This window comes from Delphinus delphis, chromosome 20 (genome assembly GCF_949987515.2).
Source record: "Delphinus delphis chromosome 20, mDelDel1.2, whole genome shotgun sequence".
In the NCBI taxonomy this organism is placed as follows: domain Eukaryota; kingdom Metazoa; phylum Chordata; class Mammalia; order Artiodactyla; family Delphinidae; genus Delphinus; species Delphinus delphis.
Genome location: NC_082702.1, coordinates 14,645,957 through 14,669,615, shown reverse-complemented (window position 1 = coordinate 14,669,615; position 23,659 = coordinate 14,645,957). Strand labels below are relative to the sequence as shown.

Here is a 23,659-nt window from a genome sequence, read left to right as displayed (position 1 = left end):
TTTAGGTCACAGTATTTTGGGGTCTTTATTATATCAGCATAATCTACACCCTAACTTATACAACTCCAGTGTGCCATACAAATATTACCATTTTCTGTTTGTGCCATGATAAAGGTTGGGAAGCACCATGATCTGCACCATTTCTTCTTGGTCTCTTTTGCTAGCCCCTCCTCCTCAGTGTCATAAAGGGGAAAATCCTTTCTCTCCTATCCATCCAGGTATTTAGCTTATTCTGGCCCCAAGATATACACTGAATACCTTTAATTCTTGTAGAAAAGTTGAGCATATAATGGGTGTTGGCCAAAGGAAGATATTGCCTTGCCTTGGGAGGCACCTGGGGTAAATAAAGGTTGGTGGGCCCTGGTGCTGGAAGCCCCCAGGCCCTGGTGCTGGAAGCCCCCCTCCACCAACCCCCCAGGAGTCCAGCACCCATGAAAGACTGTACCTGCATTATGGGTTGCCCTGGCATAGTGTTTCCTCAAGGGTTTCCTTCCTATTTGGGAGACAAGAGCCGCCTCACCCAAGAAGACATTGTTTCCGCAGCCCTCACAAGTCTTTTTCTCCTGCTCTGCTTGGCCTGAGACAAACAACGATACCAAGAAAAACGAGCCTCTCAAAGTATAGCTTTCAACTCTGAGCCCGGTTACAATGCAGTGAGCTACCAAAATTAACGTGAGCTGCTAGCTCCTTGGCTTGTTGGTCCCCCTGGAAAAGCATCACCTGAGCGCTCCTCCCCTAGGAAGATCCTCCCACCTCTGGGGCTTGACCCCTTCCTTCCGGTCTCACCCCTACTCACCCTCCCCTCACCTCCTCCACTCCCCCGAACGGAGCTTATTCCTTTCCACTTCTGATTTCGGTGCCTTCCGTCCAACCCCTCCCTGCAATGCCCCTTGTCTGTGCAAGGGCCCCACTTGGGACCCCAGCCCTAGTTCTTCCAGCGGATCAGAGGACGGGTCGGGGCTTTCTTTAGCTCTGGGGCGTATCCGGGGCCGCCCCTCGCGCGCGTTACAGCTCTCCGAGCACCGGCGTCTCCCTCCTAAACTACAAGCCCCAGAGCCCTTCGCACCTGAGCGTTTCCAGCCTTCTTCCCCCACCCCCGCTCCAACTACATTTCCCAGGGGCCACTGCGGCCCGATTCAGTCTGGTGACGTAGCGGCGTCGGTGGCTCGCGTTTCTCAGCGTGAGGCAGGTAAGTGTGTTTCCGTCCGGCTCTGGGGCGCTAAGCGGTGCGACCTGAAGCTCCAGGGGGGCCAGCCTGTGCGGGCCGAGGAGGTGCTGTCTCTCGGTCTTTGTCCGGGCGAGACATGTACGTCCGGTTTCTTGGCGTGCGTTCGTCGGTGTGTCTACCAGGCTGCTCCTTCGAGTGTGTGTGTCAGTGTGTGTCTTTTTGTCTTGTGTTGCTACTAGGGTTGCGTGTGTGATGCCATAATAGCGTGTTTGTGGGGCCTACGCATGATCTGGTGTAGGGCGTTACCATGGGTCTGTAATTAAGGAGAGATTGTTGCAGCCTGTGTGACTCTGACGCTGTGTCACCACGTTGGTGAGACTCTGTGACCCTGTGTGGCAGTGGCAGTGCCAGTGTGAGCGTGCGACAGCTTTTGTGTGGCTGCCGCCGAGGGTAACCCTTAGTAACCCAGTGATTCCTTGGTGTTCGTGAAGTTCGTGAAGCGTTTCCTTTCTCTCTGCCTCAGATATGGCTGCCTCTACCAAAACAGATAGGGTGAGTGACTGAGAATCTGGCTTCCTTGGAGGAAAGGCCTGAGCCTTGCCTTTCTGCATTCCTCTTCCCTGTAGTGCTTCGCCTAAAAGTGGGCTCAAGCGGAGATATGAGTACCAATTTATGAAGCACGATCATGGCTGTCCTGGGCCATGGGTCTTTTCTAGGGTCTCTGATGCCTACAGCTGTGAATCCCTCCTGCTTCTTCCTCCTTTTCCGCAATAGCCTTAGAGAATCCCTGGGAAAATGACCTCTAGGAGAGAAGGCAGGAATTTGAGTTTCAGTTTGAAGCTTCCAAGCACAGAGATTCTCCTGAGTTGCAGACTCGGTCTTGTAATGTGAATTCACAGATGTGGCCCCATATAGCCAAGAGAAGACGGCTGGAGTTTATGCTCCTCAAGGCTGCACTGTCTCTTACCTAAAGAGGGCTAGTTTGGGAGTCAGAGAAACCTATATTCTACTCTGGGCTCCATCACCTCCAAACCATGTCATTTTGGATGTGTTATGTTAACCTGGTTTCCATCATCTGTAAAATGGGGGGAAATACTTAACATTACACTTTTGTTTTGTTTTTTATTCTTTCCTTTTTTGAGAATCAAATGAGATAATATATACAAGTTCTTATCTAGTTGCTAGTATTGTTGATATCATTATTGCTATTAGAATTATTAAGGTGATTTAAACACATCGTTTGAACATCTCTGGTGTGTACTTGCCCTGTTCAGGAGAGAAAGTTGTGAACTCCATCCCATTGAACCTAAGGCAAGTTCTGTGGCAAAATGCAGCCATTTTGTCAAGGATGCAGGCTGCACCTTGGTGTCTAAGGGACTCAACTCCAGCTTCTGAGGGTTTTTGGGGGTTGAAGAATCTTCATGTGTTATCGGGGGCCAGAGAAGGAAGTGGGGTGAGTTTCAGATTGTGTGTTTGGAAGCTGCAAGACAGGCCTGCAGCCTTCTATCTCCTTTTTCCTCCTCCAGACCTACAGGACTCTGTACTCCCCACCAGAAGAGCCTGAACGGAGATGTTTGTACCATTTAAGCCTTAAAGCCATGGCCCAGATGAGTTGGTATCTTCCCTCTTTCTTCTAACCATCTTGTTTATCATGACTTATGCACGACATTTTGTCTAAAGTTTGCTATCCTAACAGGTTTCTATGAGCAATTGGTCCTCAGTTCCTTGCATCCTTAGGGATGAGAGGGCTGAAGATATGTTCTCAATTTACCCAATTCTTACTCTTATCATCCCTGCTCCCCCCACCCTCTCTTCATGTATTTATTCAGGAAACTAATTCCACCCATCCAGGGAACTTTGTGCTCCCCACAACCCTGATGATGCAGAAATACACATCTTGGAGAGAACTGAAAACCTTTGTAACTTACGTTGTCATGTGGAATATTTACCAGCACATGAGGCACAGGCACTGCCAGAAAGACATAGGCCAGGGATGGAGCAAGGCATTAGAAGGACCCTTTTAAATCTGAAATGAACCCTTTTATTTCAAAATTGGGGGAAACTGGGGAAGGGCGGGTGTCCCAGGTTTTGAATAGGTCATTTTGGAAGGTAGTTTGTGCAGCAGCTGTTTACCAACAGATGAATCTGTAAAACTCTTAAGACTGATACATTCTCTTTGCATTTTAACATTTCTGAATTGGGGATGCCTTTTTTTCAACCAATGGCGTCTTCAGTTTGGTGAAATACAGTAACATTACCTACCTCATAAATAGTAGTTTTTAAGGCCAAAGAGGAGATAGTCCTGAGAGACCTGACGGGGACCACCTTCTTTAGGAGGACTTTAAAAGAAGGTTTGTGATTGAGGACTTTAACACAGAGATGTGGGTCAACGGGGTAGGGGTTTGGGCAGGGAAATGATAAGAGATGAAGCACAGGGTCATTGTTATTCCTAAAGTGTCCAGTTTAAAGTTGATGCAGTTTGAGTAATGACCGTGTATGTGGAACTCTGAGTCAGCTTTACCAGCTCTCTGTCATCAGGGTGTAGTGTGGCCCAATGGACTGTTACAAGTAAGGAGCTGATCTCCTTACCTGAAATTTGGGGATTCTTGGACAGGTTCCCAGAGGTCCTTGAACTCTCAGAAGTTGTATGTATGGAGTTGCATATTGGGGCCTAGGTGTATTTTTCTAGGGATCAGATTTTAAAAATTTGACTTAATTCCCAGAGAAATAACCCGTGTCCTAGCTCAGGCTGGTATAATAAAATACCATAAACTAGGTGGCTTACAAAAACATTTCTTAGTTCTGGAGGTTGGAAGTCACATCAGGGTGCTAGCTAGCATGGTTGAGTTCTGGTGAGAACCATCTTCCAGGTTACAGACTATTAGCTTCTCCTTGTATTCTCATGTGGCCCAAAGAGGGCGCTCTGGTCCCTTCATCGCCTTCATCCCATTTATGAGGTCTCTATCCTGATGACCTAATAATCTCCCAAAGGTCCCACCTCCAAATACCATCATATTGAGGGTTAGATTTCAACATAAGAATTTTGGGAAGACACAAACATTCAGTCCATAACAACTCCCAAAGTCTCAAGAACCCCTGGACTAGAATCCCAAGACTATAAGAACTGGCAAAGGTGTTTGCAATAATCTTGCCCTAAATCAGTGCCCTACAGTGAATGCATTGCTGAGTAATTTATGGTTTCTCTTTCACAGAAAGACTGGGCTTTTTCAGTCAGCTACCTCTCCATTGTTGGGAGGAGCAGGGTGTAGCTTGTTATGAACATTTTCTTCTTTTGCTACAATCCTATACAACCTGTGAATATAAGCCCTGCTGGCCACCAGAGCCAGGTAATCAAGGGGCATCCCCTGGGCAGCAGCCACAAAATCTGGGACTCCAGACGTGTGCACAGGCTCCCTTCTGGGAGATACCAGCAACATGGAGTGAGGCAGAGGGATAGTGCAAAGTTGGTACCTGCCAGCCTTTCTGATCTTTGGAGAGTATTTCAGTAGACCTCTAGATATGTGTTAAGTTAGAAGCCTGCCCCTCAGGCTGAAGCTTTAAGATAAGCAAATAGGCCTCTTTCACAGAAAGCCTGGGGGTGTGTTTCATGCTGCTACGTCTGTGCTGTTTCTTTTAAGCGCAGCCAGGTAAGAACTGTTTCTGTTACCGAACCAAACTTGGGTCTGCTTGCTTGTGTGTGGTGAAGCCAATCTGCTGACACTGGGTTGTGCTGAAGGAAAGTGCAGCATTTATTGCAGGGCGCCAAGCAAGGAGTCCAGGGCAGCTAATACTTAAAAGACCTGAACTCCCTGAGGGCTTTCAGGGAAAGGTTTATAAAGACAGGGTGAGGGAGGGGGTTTGTGGTGTGTGTGATCAACTCATGGACATTCTTCTGATTGGTTGGTGGTGAGGTAATTGGGAGTCAGCATCATCAACCTTCTGGTTCCAACCAGTCTGGGGTCTACCTGCTTGTGGGCAGCATACAGTTAATTTCTTCCACGTGATGGGGGTTTCAGTATCTGCAAAACAGCTCAGAATATCATTTATAGCCCTTGAGGAAGAACTAAAGGTCCTTGACTTTAATGGCTAAAGTATTATTTTTGTCTTGCTTGACTGTTTTCCTTTCTGCATTTTCTCACTTCTTTGATTAAATTTATTCTTTGACTGAAGTTTTTCTGTAGGCAAAAGGCAGGAGGATGACATGGGCGGGGGTCTATTCTGGGAAGGCCTCACAGGGTCCTGCCCGGTTACATTTCTCTGTTTGTTACAGTCCAGTCCGATTGGCAAACTTAAGCCGTGCTGGCCACGAGAGCCAGGCAATCAAGGGGTGTACCCTGTGCTGCAGCCATCAAAAATCAGAGCACCAGATGTGTGCACAAGCTCCATTCTGGGAGATACAGGCAACCTGGAGGGAGACTGAGGGAGAGCATGAAGATGGTGCCTGCCTTCCCAGATCTCTGGAGAGGATTACACTCAGCCCTTAGATATGTGTTTAATTAGAAGCTGGGCCCTCAGCCCACAGCTGTGAAGATAAGCTAATAGGCCTCTTTCACAGGAAGACTGGGCATTTCAGTCTGCTACCTCTCTGCTGAGCCCTGGGATGGGTAGCTAGTAAAAAAAAAACAAAAACAAAAACCCTCTTTCTCCATTTATTACAGTCCTGTGGGACCTGGGAACATAAGCCCTGCTGGTCACCAGAGCCAGGCAACCAAGGGATGTGCCCTGGGTGGCACCCACAAAAACTGGGCTCCCAGGCATGAGCATAAACTCCTTTCCAGGAGATACTGGTGACCTGGAGCAAGATGGAGGAAGAATGCAAAGATGGCACCTGCTGGCCTCTGGTTTTTGGAGAGTATTTCGGTAGGCACCTAGATGTGTGTTAAATTAGGTACCTGCTCCTCAGGCTAAAACTTTGCAAATTCACTTGTTTCATAGATAGTTGGGTGCTCATTATGTTGCAGGAGAGGGAAATGTCATGACATGGGACCTTCAGGAGTCCTTAGGACAGACCAGAAAGTGAGAGTCCTTGGCTTCACACAGGAAAGAATTCAAGAGCAAGTCAGAGTAAAGGGAAAGCAGGTTTATTTAGAGAGATACACATTCCATAGGCAGAATGTAGACTGTCTCAGAAAGTGAGAGTGGCCCTTGGGCATGGGGTCGTAGGTTTTTATGGGTTAATTTCGTAGGCTAATGAGTGGGAGGAATATTTTTGCTATTTTGGTGTAGGGTGGGGATATCCCAGGAATTGGGCCACTGTTCACGTTTTGGTCTTTTACGGTCCTCCTCGGAGCTGGCGTAAGAGGGAGTGATTTTTAGTTTTACAATGAAGGTATAATGAGCTAAAGGTCAATGACCGGACTATTCTCAAAGCCATCTTGGTTTCAGCTGGTTCCAGATAGTCTTTATCGCATCCCAACAGCCGTGCCCCTTCTTCATTATCTAGCGTTTGTGTCCTACCCCTTTCCCTCCTGTCTCAATTAGGCTGCCTCTGTGCTGGGCCCTGGGAGGATAGCCAGGTGAGTCTGCTGGAGCCCTTTAAGAACTGTTTCTCAGTTTGTCCTATCCTGTGGGTCTTGTGGATGCAAATACTATTGGCTTCCAAAGCCAGGTTTTTTGGTGGCTCATCTCAGGTACAGGTCTTAAAAGTTGCGGTTCCAGATGTGGGGTTCAAATCCTTTGCTCCTCAGGGAGAAGCTCAGAGTTGTGAGTTTCCTCCCAATTGTAGGTTGCCGTGCCAAGGGTGGGGTTTACGGTGAGACTGCCTCTCAGCCTCTCCCTACCAGTTTGGTCTTTTAAATTTTATTTATTTATTTAACATCTTTATTGGAGTATAATTGCTTTACAATCGTGTGTTAGTTTCTGCTTTATAACAAAGTGAATCAGCTATACATATACATATATCCCCATATCTCTTCCCTCTTGTGTCTCCCTCCTACCCACCCTCCCTATCCCACCCCTCTATCTCCTACCTGTTTTGATGGGGATTTTTTCCTTGTTTACCCAATACATGGGAGTTCCTCAACTAATTTTTGGATTTCTTTCAGAGGGAATTTTTCTGTATGTAGCTGTAGATTCATTGTGTCTGCGGGAGAAGGTGATGAGTTCAGGATTCTTCTATGTTGCCATCTCAAACTAGATCCTCACTCCACCCTTTTCTTGAGGGATAATGCATGTCCAAATTCAGCTCTGTTGACCCGTCTGTCCTGTGAAATCTTAGAAGTAAAACAGACTTCATTCTATCCTATTTTCTGTCCCCCTTTAGTCCCAGCTGGCACTTTTTCTGCTGCTATAATCTCATCTCTCTTCCTGGCTCCAGCTGAGATGGCTGATTAAACTCATTGGTAATCTCTTTATGGAGTGACTGTCCAGCCACACTCTTGGTGTTCTCTCCAGAGCACATTTTCTCCAACGTGAATAGGCTGAGAATTTTCCAAATCTTCAAGATCTGGTTCATTTTTGCTTAAAAGTTCCTTCAAGGGACTTCCCTGGTGGCGCAGTGGTTGGGAGTCCGCCTGCCGATGCAAGGGACACGGGTTCATGTCCCGGTCCGGGAATATCCCACATGCTGCGGAGCGGCTGGGCCCGTGAGCCATGGCCGCTGAGCCTGCGCGTCCTGAGCCTATGCTCCGCAACGGGAGCGGCCACAGCTGTGAGAGGCCCGCGTACCGCAAAAAAAAAAAAAAAAAAGTTCCTTCAATTTATCTTTCTCTCCTCCCTCATTTTATAATAAACATTAAGAAACCAGGCTACACCTTCAACACTTTGCTTAGAAATCTCCCTAGCTTAATCCAAAGTTGTCACTAATTTCCACAAAACACTAGAACACAGTTCTGCCAAGTTCTTTGTCACTTTCTAACAAGGATCACTTTTCTTCCAGTTTCCAAGAGCATGTTCATAATTTCCATCTGTGAGCTCACCAGAATCACCTTTAACATCTGTATTTCTCCGAACAGTCCCATTAATGCAATCTAGGCTTTTTTCTTTTCTAAATTTATTTATTTATTTATTTTTGGCTGCATTGGGTCTTCATTGCTGCGCATGGGCTTTCTCTAGTTGTGGCGAGCAGGGGCTACTCTTCGTTGCCGTGCGCGGGCTTCTCATTGCCGTGGCTTCTCTTTGTTGCGGAGCGTGGGCCCTAGGCCCACGGGCTTCAGTGGCTGTGGCACACGGGCTCAGTTGTGGCTTATGGGCTCTAGAGCGCAGGCTCAGTAGTTGTGGTGCACGGGCTTAGTTGCTCCTCAGCATGTGGGATTTTCAGAGACCAGGGCTCAAACCCATGTCCCCTGCATTGGCAGGCGGATTCTTAACCTCTGTGCCGTCAGGGAAGTCCGTAGGCTTTTTCATACATACACCTCAAAACTCCTCCAGCCTCTACCCATCACCCAGTTCCAAAGCCATAACCACTTTTTTTTTTTTTTTGGCATTTGTTACAGCAGCATTCCTACCTCATGGTGCCAAAATCTATCCACAACAGTCACTTTCCAGCTTAAACCTATTATTGTTTCCCTTTATCCAGTGGAAAATGCCTGATCTTTTCTGCATGAAATGCTTCATCATCTGGCCTCTGATTACCTAAACTAATCTCTCTGGACTCCATATGATTTTCTTGCAGTCTGCATAATCCCCACTCATTCTGCCACTTCTATGATACTACACATGAGGTTCCCTTTACCTAAAATCAAAATATCTGTTACTGTATTCCCAGTTTTTATGGGGTTTATCTAATCTGTCTATATTTATTCAGGGAAGGCTTCATGCCCGCCCCAGGGCTATGTCACGTACTTTCTTCTGCTCTCCCAAAGCCTTCTGTTGTCTTTAAAACATTTATCAGAGTGACTTTTTCCATTTAAAATAACTTCTTTGAAATTATACATGCTGTTTGTAACATATTAAAAAAATACACAGGTGTAACTTTTACTACAATTATTTTAATGTAATTTTTACATAACTCCCTTTTATCCCTATCTCTAATCTGTTCAAACTCACCACGTCCTTAAGTTTGTCTCCTTGTGAAAAAATAAAAGACAAATGTTATTGGTTTTTGTTGCTTTTTAATTTTTTAAATTTTATTTATTTTTGGCTGTGTTGGGTCTAATTGCAGTGAGTGGGGGCTACTCTTCGTTGTGGTGCACGGGCTTCTCATTGTGGTGGCTTCTCTTGTTGCACAGCATGGGCTGTAGGGTGCATGGGCTTCAGTAGTTGTGGCTCACGGGCTCTAGAGCGCAGGCTCAGTAGTTGTGCAGGGGCTTAGTTGCTCCGCGGCATGTGGGATCTTCCCAGACCAGGGATCAAGCATGTGTCCCCTGCATTGGCAGGCAGATTCTTAACTGCTGTGCCACCAGGGAAGCCCCATTTTTTGTTGCTTTTATTTTTAATTTACATAAGCAATGTGGCGCAATAGACTCTTTAAAACTTTTTTCACTCAGCAAAACCATGGCTAGTTCTTTTGTTTGTACTGCTCCATAATATTCCACCTGATTTTATTTGGCCATTCCCTGAGTGAGCGATACTAGATTGCCTCTAATTCCTCCAACAAACTCCACCCCTCCAACAGCATAACAAAAAAGACTATGATTAAAATTCTTATACATATCTTACAGAAATGTGAAATTTTCTCTGAGATATATACCCCAGAGAATGAGATTGGTGTATCATAGGGTTCACTCATACTTAATTTGACTAAGAACTGCCAGGTCACTCTCCACTACAACTGTATATTCCTGCTAGTAGTGTGTAAGAGTTCCTCTTTCACCACACCACTACCAACACTTGGCATTATCCAGCTTTCTGATTTTCACAGTCAGCTATGTATAAATTGGTATCTTGTCTAAATTTTGTTTATCTGACTGTTGAAAAGTTTGAACATTGTTTCTTTGACTTGTTAAATATTTGGTTTTCCCAGTCGGTAAAATGACTTCATATTTTTTTCTTGGAGGTATATACTTTTTTCTTTTTGATTTGTATAGTTTAGTAGCATATTCTAGTTGATAGTCTAGATGATAGTTGCATGTTAGTGCTAGATGTTGCAAATATCTTCTTTCAGCCTATCATTTTTTTCTGGTAACTTTGGGGTCCTTTGCTTAATAAACATTAATTTTGGTATAGTGTAAGACATCTTTGAAATTCTTTTTTACCTATAATTTGTGCTTCCTTGGATTTTGTTTTAAGGTCTCCCCAACTGAAGTCACAAATATATTCTACAGGATTTTCCTCCCAGTTATCTTTCACAATTAGGTTTTTATTCCACCTAGAATCCTTATTTGTATAGGAGTTATGGTCAGAACCCACTTACATTTTTCTCATGTAATGAGCTACTTTCCTAATATAATTTTCTAATAGTTTATCATTTCCTCACTACTAAAGAGTGTATATATATATATGTGTGTGTGTGTGTGTGTGTGTGTGTGTGTGTATGTATTTCTCTACTTACTTCCATTGGTCTATGGGAAAGTTAAAAACTAGAGGGAAGAGTCCACACAAAATTGCTCTCACTTCTGACACCAATCCCAAGTCTGAGGGGTTCCCAAAACTACCTTAAGTTGTTGTTTTTTAAAATTCATTTTATTTTTTATTTCTTTATTTTTGGCTGCATTGGGTCTTTGTTGCTGCATACAGGCTTTCTCTAGTTGCAGCAAGTGGGGGCTACTCTTCATTGCGGTGCACATGCTTCTCATTGTGGTGGCTTCTCTTGTTGCGGAGCATGGGCTCTAGGTGCATGGGCTCAGTAGTTGTGACTCACGGGCTCTAGAGTGCAGGCTCAGTAGTTGTGGCGCATGGGCTTAATTGCTCTGTGGCATGTGTGATCTTCCCACACCAGGGATCAAAAACCTGTCCCCTGCATGGCAGGCAGATTCTTAACCACTGCGCCACCAGGAAAGTCCTTAAGTAGATTTTAGAATAAGATTATGAGGTAGCTCAAAAAATCCCACTGGGATTTTATTTGGAATCTCATTGAATTTATATATAAATTTGGAGAAATTTGATATTTTTATTTTGCTAAGTCATCTGATCCAAGAACATGGAATATCTTTACATTTATTCAAAACTTCCCCTTTAAGAATTTAAAGGTTTTTCCATAGTGGTCTTGTGTGTTCTGTGTTAATTCTTAAATAGTCATTGCTAGTGTGGAGAAATTTTATTGTTTCTAATAAAATGATCTTGAATCTAGCAGACTAGCCAAACTGTCATAGTTGTCCAATAGTTTACATGTTCACTTGGGTGGATTTTCTAAGTAAATGAATCTTAATGTCCTCAAATATTGAGTTTTATTCCTTCCTTTTCAGTCCTCACACATCTTATTTTTGTCATCTTAGATCATTGTTTAGGAATTCCAGTAATATGTTAATCATTGTTTAGGAATTCCAGTAATATGTTAAACAATGGAAGTGGTACCAGTCATTCTTTTCCTGTAACCTATGTTTAAAAGGATTGACTAGTTTCTTCATTATGAACTACATTTTGCCATGGGGTTTTGCTGTGTATGTTACATATAATTAAGAAAGGTCCCATTTAGTCCTACTTTATTGGAGGTTTCTTTCGCCCCAATGACTAGTCCTTGAATTCAATCAAATTACGTTTCTGTACCATTCACATTCCAAGGAACATCATTGAGGGAGCACCCTTTTCTCTTATCCTGAGGAGGCAGGGTCTTTATTCCTTTTCACTTCTGAGTTCCTTGTATCTCTGTCTTTAATGTAGGGCTTTTCCTTCTACTGATACAAGTGGGACACTCCCAAATCCCTGCCCTTCCCATGCAGGAAATGGGAGACCTATCCTTGACAGCTCTTCTCTGTCATTTGCTTGCTCTGGAAACTTGACTCTTTCTTTTGTAATCAACAGGATATTTATGGTGGATTAAAAATGGGCCATAAATCATTCAATGTTTTCCCATTGTGGGGAGATATCTGATTCCTCACTTCTTGAATCTAGGATGATCTTAGTGGTTAGCTTGACCAATTGAATATGGCAGAAGTAATGTTCTGTGGCTTCTAAGCCTAGGTCATAAGAAGCTGGTGCTTCTGCCTAGTTATCTTGGAATACTCACTCTTGGGATGCTTCATATTGGAACCCAGCCACCATACTGTGAGAAATTGGAGCCACACAGAGGCTGTATATAGATGTTCCTGGCAACTGCCTCAGGTGAGCTCCTAGTCAACAACCAGTGAGCCAAAGTGGATGTCCCAAATTAGATGAAAGACATGAAACTACAGCTCCAAGAAGCTTAATGAACTCCAAGCAAGGTAAACTCAGATCCCCACTGAGATGCAGTATACTAAAATTCTCGAAAAACAAAGAGAAAAGTCTTGAAAGCAGCCAAGATAGAGACTTGTCACAAACAAGGGATCCTTAGTAAGATTAACAAACAGCTGATTTCTCATCAGAAACCATGGGGGTCAGAAGGCAGTGGGAGGAATATTTAAAATGCTGGGGGGGGGGGGTGTGGAACAAAAAACAACAACCAAAACTGTCAACCAGGAATTCTATATTGGCAAACCACTCCTTCAAAAATGAAGGAAAGGGCTTCCCTCGTGGTGCAGTGGTTGAGAGTCCGCCTACTGATGCAGGGGACATGGGTTCGTGCCCCGGTCCTGGAAGATGCCGCGGAGCGGCTAGGCCTGTGAGCCATGGCCGCTGAGCCTGCACGTCCGGAGCCTGTGCTCCACAATGGGAGAGGCCACAACAGTGAGAGGCCCGTGTACCGCAAAAAAAAAAAAAAAGGAAAAATTAATATATTTCCAGATAAACAAATGCTAAGAGAGCTCATGTCTACTACACCTGCACTGCAAGAAATGCTAAAGGGAGTTCTTAAGGCTGAAACAAAAGGACATGAGACAGTAACTCAAAGCAATACAAAAAAATAATGATCACTGACAAAGGTAATACATAGATGTATACATTAAAGTTATCACCATTGTTTTTCAGGTTTGTAACTCTCTTTTTGTTTTCTATATGACTAAAAAGACAAATGCATACAACAATAATTATAAATCTGTGTCAGTGGGCACATGATGTATAAAGATGTAATTCGTGAAATTACAACATAAAAGTTTGGGATGGAGTTGGATAACAGCAGAGTTAACGTGTCATTAAACTAAGTTGGTATCAATTCACACTTGGTATCAATTCACAGATTGGTATAAATTTAGGGCATTAACTATTAATTCCCAAATTGCAACCAATAAATTACCTTAAAAACATACTGAAAAAGAAAGGGGAAATAAGAATTACATTGGAAAAGGCATTATTAGAAGAACTGAATAAAAATCATATCAGACATATAGAAAACATAGCAAAACAGAAGAACTATGTTATCAGTAATCACTTTAAATATAGATAAACTTACAATTTAAAAACAAAGGAAGCAGTATGGATTTTTTGATAACTTGATGCAACTGTATGCTGCTCACAAGTGATTCATTTTATACCCAAGTCACAAATAGGCTCAAAGATAAATGATGGGAAAAGATATTCTAAGCAAATGAAGAGCAACCAAAAGAGATCTGGAAGGAGGGTCAAGATGGCAGAGTAGTAGGATGTGGAGCTCACCTCCTCCCACAAACACATCAAGAATACATCTACACATGTGGAACAGTTGTCACAGAAAACTAACTGGAAACAGGCAAAAGATCTCCTATACAACCAAAGCGGCAAGAAAGATCAACATGTAACGGGGTAGGATGGGGGAAAAAAGGCATCAGGTCAGGACTGGCACCCTGGGAGGGATTTGTAAGGAAGAGAAGGTCCACACGGGTAGACCCTTGCCCTGGAAAGGAGCATATTATATTGACTCACAATCTGGGCATCCCAGTCCTAGGGTCCTGAACAGAGGAGACAAGTCACCTTGCCTACTGGGAAATCCACTGAGACAGACAGAAGGATTGAAGAAGCCTAGACTCTACTCCCAAGGAGTGGTGTGTGTGTTCTGGCTCACTAACAATCCATGCAGAGAGAGACTTGCAGTAGTGTGTGCTGCCTTGCCACACTTCCCAATCTGAAGTGGCGAATACCTTGGACCTGCTCACTCCTTACTATAGCCTGGCATGAGGCCAGGGCAAAGATTCAGTCTAACTATGCAGAGATAGATCAGGGTGCCTAGGACATGATCCAGGCAGAACCATGGAGACCATTGTTACTGCATGCACAGGGGAGCAGCAGGGCTAGCTGGGCAGACATTGCAATGTGCAGACCAGGTGGCCACAGGAGTGGCTAAGCATTGAATCCTCACCTCGCCCTGGGTGAGGACTCAATCAAGCTATAATGAAGCAGCCAGAAGGGCCTGGGGTGTGATCCAGGGGGAGCTATGGAACCCATTATCGGTGTGTAGAAGGAAGTGGCAGCTCTAGTGGCAGAGCCTATTGTAAGCATGCAAATGGCGGCAGCAGGTCCAACTGCATCACTGTCAGCACACTCACTGGGCATTGCCACAAGAACACACAGCAGCTAAGTGCTGAAACTGAGGCAAACTGGCCCTGGGCAAGAGTACCCAGCAATTCATTTCCCAGTGAGGGTGCCCCGGCTCTGCCGACTGCACACTGCACCTAGTGCCAGATCTGGGGCAGACAGATCCTGGGAGAAGTCTGCCACAGAGTCAGACCAGATGCCAGGTAGCAACACAGCCACCTCAATTCCTGCAGCCACAACACCCTGACACCCAGCCCCAGTCTACTGCACACCACAGCCTTGCACTACATCTGGGATGAACAAAACAGAAAGACACGACCATGGGCTGCTTGTGAGCAGACGCCTACTCAGGCAGTGCATGCATAGGTTCTCTGTGACCACACAGGCCTCACCTGATTTAGCAATCACTTCCTTTGGGGCAAGACATGAACTCAAGGGCAATGGAACCTGATTGAACTTGACCTCAGGGCTTCTACCCTAACAACTGGAGAGCAGACCCAGCCCTGGAGAGGGTGATGACAGCCACAGGGTAAAGAGGAAGTCCCACCTCACATCCAGAACAAGCTCAAGGCACCACAATGCAAATCACACCCCCTATCAAGGGGATAATGGCCACCACACTCTGAGGAAACACATGGCTGGCATCCATGCCAAAAACAGCCCTCACACCAAAAATATTGGACACACAGCCTACACAGGGATGCTCCCACATAAAAACAGCCCTTCAAGAGCACAGTGGATAACTTTTTCTTCTAAATTCATAGAACAGAGAAAGTTAAGTAAAGTGAAAGAGCATAGGGATTAATCTTAGTTAAAAGAATAAGAGAAATCCCCTGAAAAAAACAAATAATGAAACAGACCTCACTAGTCTACTAGACCCTGACTTCAAAATGGAGGTAATAAAAATGCTAAAGGAATTAAGAAAGATTACCAATATAAAGTCAAATCACTGTAATAAGGAACTAAAAACTATAAAGATGAATCAATCAAAAATAGACACTTTAATTGCTGAGATAAAAAACAGTCTAGAAGCAATGAATAGCAGACTAAATGACACAGAAGAACGAATAAGTGATCTGGAAGATAGAATAATGGAAGTCACCCAATCCAGAACAGCAGACAGAAAGATACATTTAAAAAAATTAAAGTAACATACAGGACTTATGGGATAATATAAAACCTGCCAACCTATGCATAATAGGGTTTCCAGAAAGAGAAGGGAGAGAAAAGGGAGTTGAAAATGTATTTGAAGAAATTATGGCTGAAAACTTCCCAGACCTAAAGAAGGAAACAGATATCCAGGTACAGGAAGCACAGAGGGTCCCAAACAACCGAAACAGACCAATACCAAGACATATCATAATTAAAATTCCAAAAGTTAAAGAGAGGATTCTAAAGGCAGCAAGAGAAAAACAGTTACAAGGGAACACCCATAGGAAATTAGCTGATTTCTCTGTAGAAATTTTGCAGGTCAGAAAGGAAGGGCATGATATATTCAAAGTTCTGAGAGAAAAAAACCTGCAATCTAGGGTACTCTACCCAGCAAGATTATCATTTAGAATAGAAGGAGAGAGAAAGAATTTCTTAGACAAGCAAAAACTAAAAGAATTCAACAATACTAAACCTACCCTGTAAGACATATTGAAGGGTCTTCTCTAAATAGACAAGAAGCAAGAATATATAGGAAAGGGAAAACCACAATAAGAAAGGCAAATATATAAAAGGATTGAAGACCACTTAAATGAGCCAGTAGATAGATTTTAAAAGTCAGAAAATTTTGTAAAAGCGATAACTACAAGTAACAGCAAAAGTATAAACATAAATATGTAAAATAGGACATTAAAATCACAAAATGTGGGGGAGGGGAGTTTAAAATGTAGATATTTTAGAACATGAACTTGTATGACTATCAATTTAACACAAGTAGATATAGTTATGGGCCAACATACTTGAGCTCCACAGTTACCACAAATCAAAAACATATAGTAGGGACTTCCTTGGCAGAGCAGTGGTTAAGAATCTGCCTGCCAATGAAGGGGACACAGGTCAATCCCTGATCCAGGACTATCCCACATGCCGTGGAGCAACTAAGCCCATGCACCACAACTACTGAGCCTGCGCTCTAGAGCCCACGAACCACAACTACTGAGCCCATGTGCCTAGAGCCTTTGCTCCACAACAAGAGAATCCACCACAATGAGAAGGCTGTGCACCACAATGAAGAGTAGCCCCTGCTCGCCACAACTAGAGAAAGCTGTGTGCAGCAATGAAGACCCAATGCAGCCATATATTAATTTTAAAAGTTCACTGTTATTATCTATCATCCATCCATCCATCCCTCTATTCACTCACTCACCATCCCTCTATCCATCCATGTATCCATCCATCCTCCCTCTCTCCCTCCTTCCCTTAAAAAAAAATCAGAGGCAACAGAGGTCCTAAATGACATAATAGACCAGTTGGACTTAACAGATATCTGTAGGACATTCCATCCAAGAACAGCAGAATACATGTTCTTTTCAAGTGCACTTGGAACATTCTCTAGGATAGACCACATACTAGGTCACAAAATAAGCCTCAACAAATTTAAAGAGGATAGAAATTATTTCAAGCACCTTTTCTGACCACAACAGTATGAAACTAGAAATCAACCACAGAAAGAAAAACAGGAAAATAATGAACTGATGGAGACTAAACAACATGCTACTAAAAAAACGAATGGGTCAACAATGAAATCAAAATACCTTCAGAGAAATGAAAATGAAAACACAACTTTACAAAATGTATGGGATATAGCAAAAGTAGTTATAAGAAGGAAGTTCAAAGAGATACAGGCCTTCCTCAAGAAATAAAAAAGTCTCAAACAACCTCCCTACCACGAAAAGAATTAGAAAAGTCAATGAAACCCAAAGTCAGTAGAAGGAAGGAAATAATAAAAATTAGAGAGGAAATAAATAAAATGGAGATCAGCAAAAATAGAAAAGATCAATAAAACCGGGAGCTGTTTTTTTTTTTTAAGATAAAATGAACAAAACTCTAGGCAGGCTCACCAAAAACAAAATAGAGAGGACATCAATAAACAAAATAGGAAATGAAAGAGGAGAAATAAATGATGTCATAGGAATACAAAAAATCATAAGAGAATACTATGAACAGTCATATGCCAACAAATTGGGCATGATAGAAGAAATGGACAAGTTTCTAGAACACAGAGCCTGCCAAAACAGAGTCAAGAAGAAACAGATAATTTGAACAAGACTGATGACTAGAAGTGAAATCATATCTAGAATTAAAAAAAAATTTTTAAAAAAGAACCAACCTCCCTCTAAACAAAGGTCCAGGGCCAGATGGCTTCACTGAGGAATTCTACCAAACATACAAAGAAGAACTTATACCTATCCTTCTCAAACTCATCCAAAAGACTGAAGAGGAGGTAACACTCCCAAATTCATTTTATGAAGCCACCATCACCCTGATACTAAAACCAGACAAAGGCACTACAAAAAAGAAAATTTCAGGCCAATATTTTTGATATAGATGCAGAAATACTCAACAAAACATTAGCAAACCAAATCTAACAATACATAAGAAGGATCATACACCATGATCAAGTTGGATCATTCTAGGATGGTTCAACATATGCAAGTCAATCAGTGTTATACACCACATTAACAAAAGGAAAGATATGATCATCTTAATAGATGCAGAAAATGCATTTGACAAAATTCAACATCCATTCATGATAAAAAAATTATCTCTCATCAACGTGGGTATAGAGTGAAAATACTTCAACATGATGAAAACCATTTATGACAAACCCACAAGCAACAAAATACTCAACAGTAAAAAGTGAAAGCCTTCCTGCTAAATTCAGGAACAAGACAAAGATGCCCACTCTCCCCACTTCTATTCAACATAGTATTCGAACTCATAGCCACAGCAGTCAGACAAGAAAAAGAAGTAAAAGATATCCAGATTGGAAGAGAAGAGGTAAAATTGTCACTATTTGCAGATGACATGATACTCTGTATACAGAACCCTATAGACTCCACACCAAAACTATTATAACTAATAAATCAATTTAGCAAGGTAGCAGGATACAAGATTAATATACAGAAATTTGTTGCATTTCTTTACACTAACAGTGAAATATCAGAGTATGTAAAAAAAAAATCTCTTTTAAAATCACATCAAAAAGAAATACCTAGGAATAAACAACCAAGGAGGTTAGAGACCTATATGCTGAAAACTATAAAACTGAAGGAAAACTGAAAATGATTCAAAGAAATGGAAAGATACCCCATGCTCTTGGATTGGAAGAATTAATATTGTTAAAATGGTCATACTGGGGCTTCCCTGGTGGCACAGTCGTTAAGAATCCACCTGCCAATGCAGGGGACATGGGTTCGAGCCCTGGTTCAGGAAGATCCCACATGCCACAGAGCAACTAAGCCTGTGTGCCACAACTACTGAGCCTGCGCTCTAGAGCCCATGAGTCACAACTACTGAAGTCTGCACACCTAGATCGTGTGCTCTGCAACAAGAGAAGCCACCACGTTGAGAAGCCTGTGCACCACAACGAAGAGTAGCCCTCACTCACCACAACTAGAGACAGCCCATGCCCAGAAACAAAGACCCAACTCAGCCAAAAATTGTCGGGAACCAGCTGCAAGCTGACACAGTTCTTGCAGCTTAAAGCATGGCAAAGTCCTGCTTAATCATTGACAGGACCCAAAAGAGTTATTAGAGAAGAGGTGGCCCATGATGTTGCCCATGAGGTTGCTTGCGGTTTCTCTAACTATAATTTTTCCTTGGCATGCTTTGGTAGTCACAGTCTGTTCTCATGCATGTTTATATCCTGGTTCGCAGAATGTTTTGTACTATAACTTCAACACTAAGGAAATACTGTCTGATGATTCAGTTTGGTGATTTTCACAAAAAACATGCATTGTCTACTGCAATATATAAAGAGGTTTGATGAGAAATAAAGTGTGTGTGTTTATACACCACCCTCCTGACCCTGTCTCTTCTTAATCCCCTCACCTGCTCTCAGGACTTGTTCCTCAGTCTTACAGTGACTGACAAGTGGCGCCCAAACAGGGACCTGAGTACGTGGGCTGTTGAGAGGGACCCCGGAAATATTTCACGCGCAGACATATACAGGGTAAGTTGGATTGTACTGGGGGATATTTTAGATGTAACCTTTCTTTCTGTTTTGTTCTCATCAGGAGTAAAAATGGGGCAGACTGAATCTAAGGAACGACACCTTTTCATTCAGCTACCGTACTCTATGTTATCTGCTCAGGGCGTTAAGGTTACGCATAAACAGCTTGATCGTTTTCTTCATTTTGTGCAGGAACTTTGTCCATGGTTCCCGGAGGGAGGAACTGTTAATATTCAAACATGGGAAAAAATAGGTCAACAATTGAAAACTTTCAATTCCCTTTATGGACCTTCTAAGGTTCCTGTAGATACTTTTTCACTTTGGAATTTGATAAGAGATTGACCCAACTCATGACTCTTGACCCAACTCATGAGCTTCAGAAATTATTCAAAGCAGCGTTTTTATGCTGCTTCCCTTCTGCTCCTCAGTTACAAAATTTGCCTGAGGAACCTGTTTCTCCTACTGCACCTCCCTTGTTGGCGACCATGCCATCTTCAGAGTCCCTGGAGGAGGATGATGAACTATCCCCAGAGGATGAGACTGAATTGCAGGAAGAGGCTGCACGATATCAAAATCCTGATTTTGATGATGGCATTTTTGCAGCTCTTAAGAATGTGCCTGTGGAATCTGAAAACTTTCCTATATTAGATAAAACTTCATTTACTGCTTTAGCCCAAGCTTTAACTTGGGTAAAACATTTACATGATGTTACTCAAGATGCTTCCCTAGCCCCTATTGCGCATTCTTCTGGCTCTTCCTTGCCAGCAAAAGCTCCTGATGAGTCCCCTTCAGCAAATCAGGGGTCTATTTCTGTTTCTTCTACTTCCTCTCTGCCTGTGAGTCTTTCTTCTCCACTCCAAACTGCTTTATTTCAAGCTTCTAAGCAGGGGGAAGATATATCTTCTTCGGGGTTTAAAATAAAGAAGGGGGAATATACCACAACCCCGCACAATTTATTGCGACATTCTTTATATACTTTAAATTTTTTGAACGTAGATAAGCAAGGACAGACAGCTGCAGAAGGATTTTGGCATCCTCATGCCTTGCCTTTTGCTGAAGTCCGTTGGCAGGATCCTCTTACTAATAAATGGAATGGTCCAGGATCCTATACTAATATGGGGATGAGGGCATGTTTGTATGTTTCCTAGGGACACTAAGGATCCTCGTTGGTTACCTGAGCGCCTCATGAGATTCTGTGGATCCGGACCAGATGGATGGTGAATTCCCTCCTCTGCAATATGGATCCGGACCAGATGGTGAACTCTCTCCCCCACCATATGAAGAGAATGCGGCTCGACGACACTTCCAATCCTTCTGAGAAACCAGCTCTCCAAGCTCATCAGTGTTGTCTCTCCTGTACCACGTGGATGGCCAACCCTCCAACATGGGGTCAATTGAAGTGACTGACCCAGAAGGCAGAGATGTTGATGCAGCAGCAAGTGACTAAGTCCCCACAAACGTTGTTTGTGGCTATGTTGGCTATTATCTCTTGTCAGGTAGTTTTGGGTAATACTGATAATTATTGGGCATATGTCCCTGATCCTCCATTACTTCGCCCTGTAGAATGAAATGATGCCTCAATTCCTGTTTATGTTAACGATACTTCCCTTCTTGGCTATCCAAGCAGTGATTTTATTACCCCTCTCACTGTAACTTGTTTTTCATATACTGCCTTTTCTTTGCGTGCCCCTATCTGTTTTTCCATTCCTGCATTTTGGTATCACCAACACGAACAATACCGGCATGGATGTCTTTCGGTAGGACCCAGGCCTTCTTATACATATCAGTTCCAGTATTGGAATGAAACATGGTCTCACAGGGAGTGGATTTTGAATATTATGAGGCTCTCCACTCCTTATTTTAAGGCTATAGAGGATCCTCCTAAGGACTTGCCTCCCTGCATTCAACAAATATTGTCCCCCTTTTCTAACCCCTCAGAAACTTTATGGTCATATCCTCCATGGCATCGATGCCAATATTCTACACCAGTGTGGCATCGAATTCCTCATACTACTGAAGCTGTTTTGGACTGGTCTTTTCCTCAACCTTTTGCTGAACTTCTTATTAATAAGATTGAATCTCCAGGGCGATGGGTGGAGGGTGTCCTCTCCACCAATTTAGGAAATGTACAAAATAATATCTGGAAGTTGATGGCTGCTGTGGGGCCTGTTGTCCTTTCACATCAACAACATCCTGTTAGGAACTTAACCGCTTTTGTTATGGCTTGTGTTCCATCACCCTATGCTATTCTTACTGGTTCTGTCTACGTTTTTCAAAAAGAAGGGTTTTATGACATACATTGTGATAATTGTAATTTGACAAATTGTATAACCATGGGGGAACCAAACCGGGGATTTCTTCTTGTTCATCAGCCTCCCTTTGTTATGCTCCCTGTAAATGTTACAGGTCCTTGGTATTCTAATTCAGGTTTGCAGGTCAGGCATGAACTTTCCCCTCTTTTACAACGGCCCAAGCGATTTTGGGGGTTACTTATAGCTGGAATTACAGTGCTCATTGCAGTCATTGCTTCTGTAGCTGCTTCTGATACTGCGCTGACTCAAAGTATTCATACTGCCACATTTGTGAATAATTTAGCTGCTGATGTCTCTAATGCTTTGGGAACTCAAGAAATTATTGATAGAAAATTAGAAAGTCATGTTAATGCATTGGAAGAAGTTGTTCTTATTCTTGGAGACCAATTAGCTGCTTTAAAAACTGCCTGTTCTGTGCGTTGTCATGCAGAATTTTCTGCAATCTGTTAAGCCATATAACGATTCGCAGTGGCCTTGGCCTCAGATTAAGAATCATTTATTGGGAATTTGGTCTCATTCCAATCTATCTCTTGATATTGCTCACTTACATGGGGATATCACAAATACCCAGCATGCAGCTCCCCTAGATGTAAATCCAGTGGAAATTGCTTGAGACATATTTACCCAGATTACACGTACTTTTGCCCCAAGTTCTCTTATTAACCTCCTTTATCCTATAATTGTTATTGGTATTTTAATATTATTGTGTATTTGTTGTTTTCCAGTCCTCCTGCGAATTGGCTTATGAGCAATTGCAGAACTCCAAGGCAGACTCTACTACCTCACATTAAAAAATAAAGAAGGGGGACATGTCGGGAACCAGCTGCAAACTGACACAGTTCTTGCAGCTTAAAGGCATGGCAAAGTCCTGCTTAATCATTGACAGGACCTGAAAGAGTTATTAGAGAAGATATGAGTCTTGGCCTGTGAAGTTGCTTGCAGTTTTTCTAACTATAGTTTGTCCTTGGCATGCTTTGGTAGTCACAGTCTGTTCTCATGCATGTTTATATCCTGGTTCGCAGAATGTTTTGTACTATAACTTCACTAAGGAAATGCTGTCTGATGATTCAGTTTGGTGATTTTAACAAAAACATGTATTGTCTACTGCAATATATAAAAAGAGGTTTGATGAGAAATAAAGTGTGTGTGTTTATACACCACCCTCCTGACCCTGTCTCTTCTTAATCCCCTCACCTGCTCTCAGGACTTGTCCCTCAGTCTTACAGCGACTGACAAAAAATAAAGAAATGAAGGGAGGGAGGGAGGAAGGAATTTATATATATATAAAAAGAAATAGTCATACTACCCAAAGCAATCTACCGATTTAGTGTGATTCCTATCAAAACACCCATGATGTTTTTCACAGACTAGAAAACATAATCCTAAAATTTATATGGAGTCACAAAAGACCCAGAATTGCCAAAGCCATCCTGAGGAAAAAGATGAAAGGTGGTGGCATAACCCGTCCAGACCTCAAACAGAACTACAAAGCTACAGTAATCACAACAACATGTTATTGACATAAAAACAGACATATAGATCAACATAAAAGAATAGAGAACCCGGAGTAAACCCAGACACCTACAGTCAATGAATCTACAAGAAAGGAGGCAA

At 42.8% G+C, this 23,659-nt stretch overlaps 1 non-coding gene across 2 annotated transcripts; it reads left to right on the top strand.

The window, feature by feature from the left end:
• Positions 1 to 1,148: 1,148 nt before the first annotated feature.
• Positions 1,149 to 23,244, top strand: LOC132416166 (uncharacterized). Of its 2 annotated transcripts, none has more exons than XR_011246310.1 (3): positions 1,149 to 1,189; positions 19,623 to 19,733; positions 20,882 to 23,244. It is a non-coding gene; the product is annotated as an uncharacterized protein (transcript). The 2 variants fall into 2 exon arrangements; XR_011246311.1 differs by lacking the exon at positions 1,149 to 1,189 and adding an exon at positions 1,212 to 1,306.
• Positions 23,245 to 23,659: the final 415 nt, after the last annotated feature.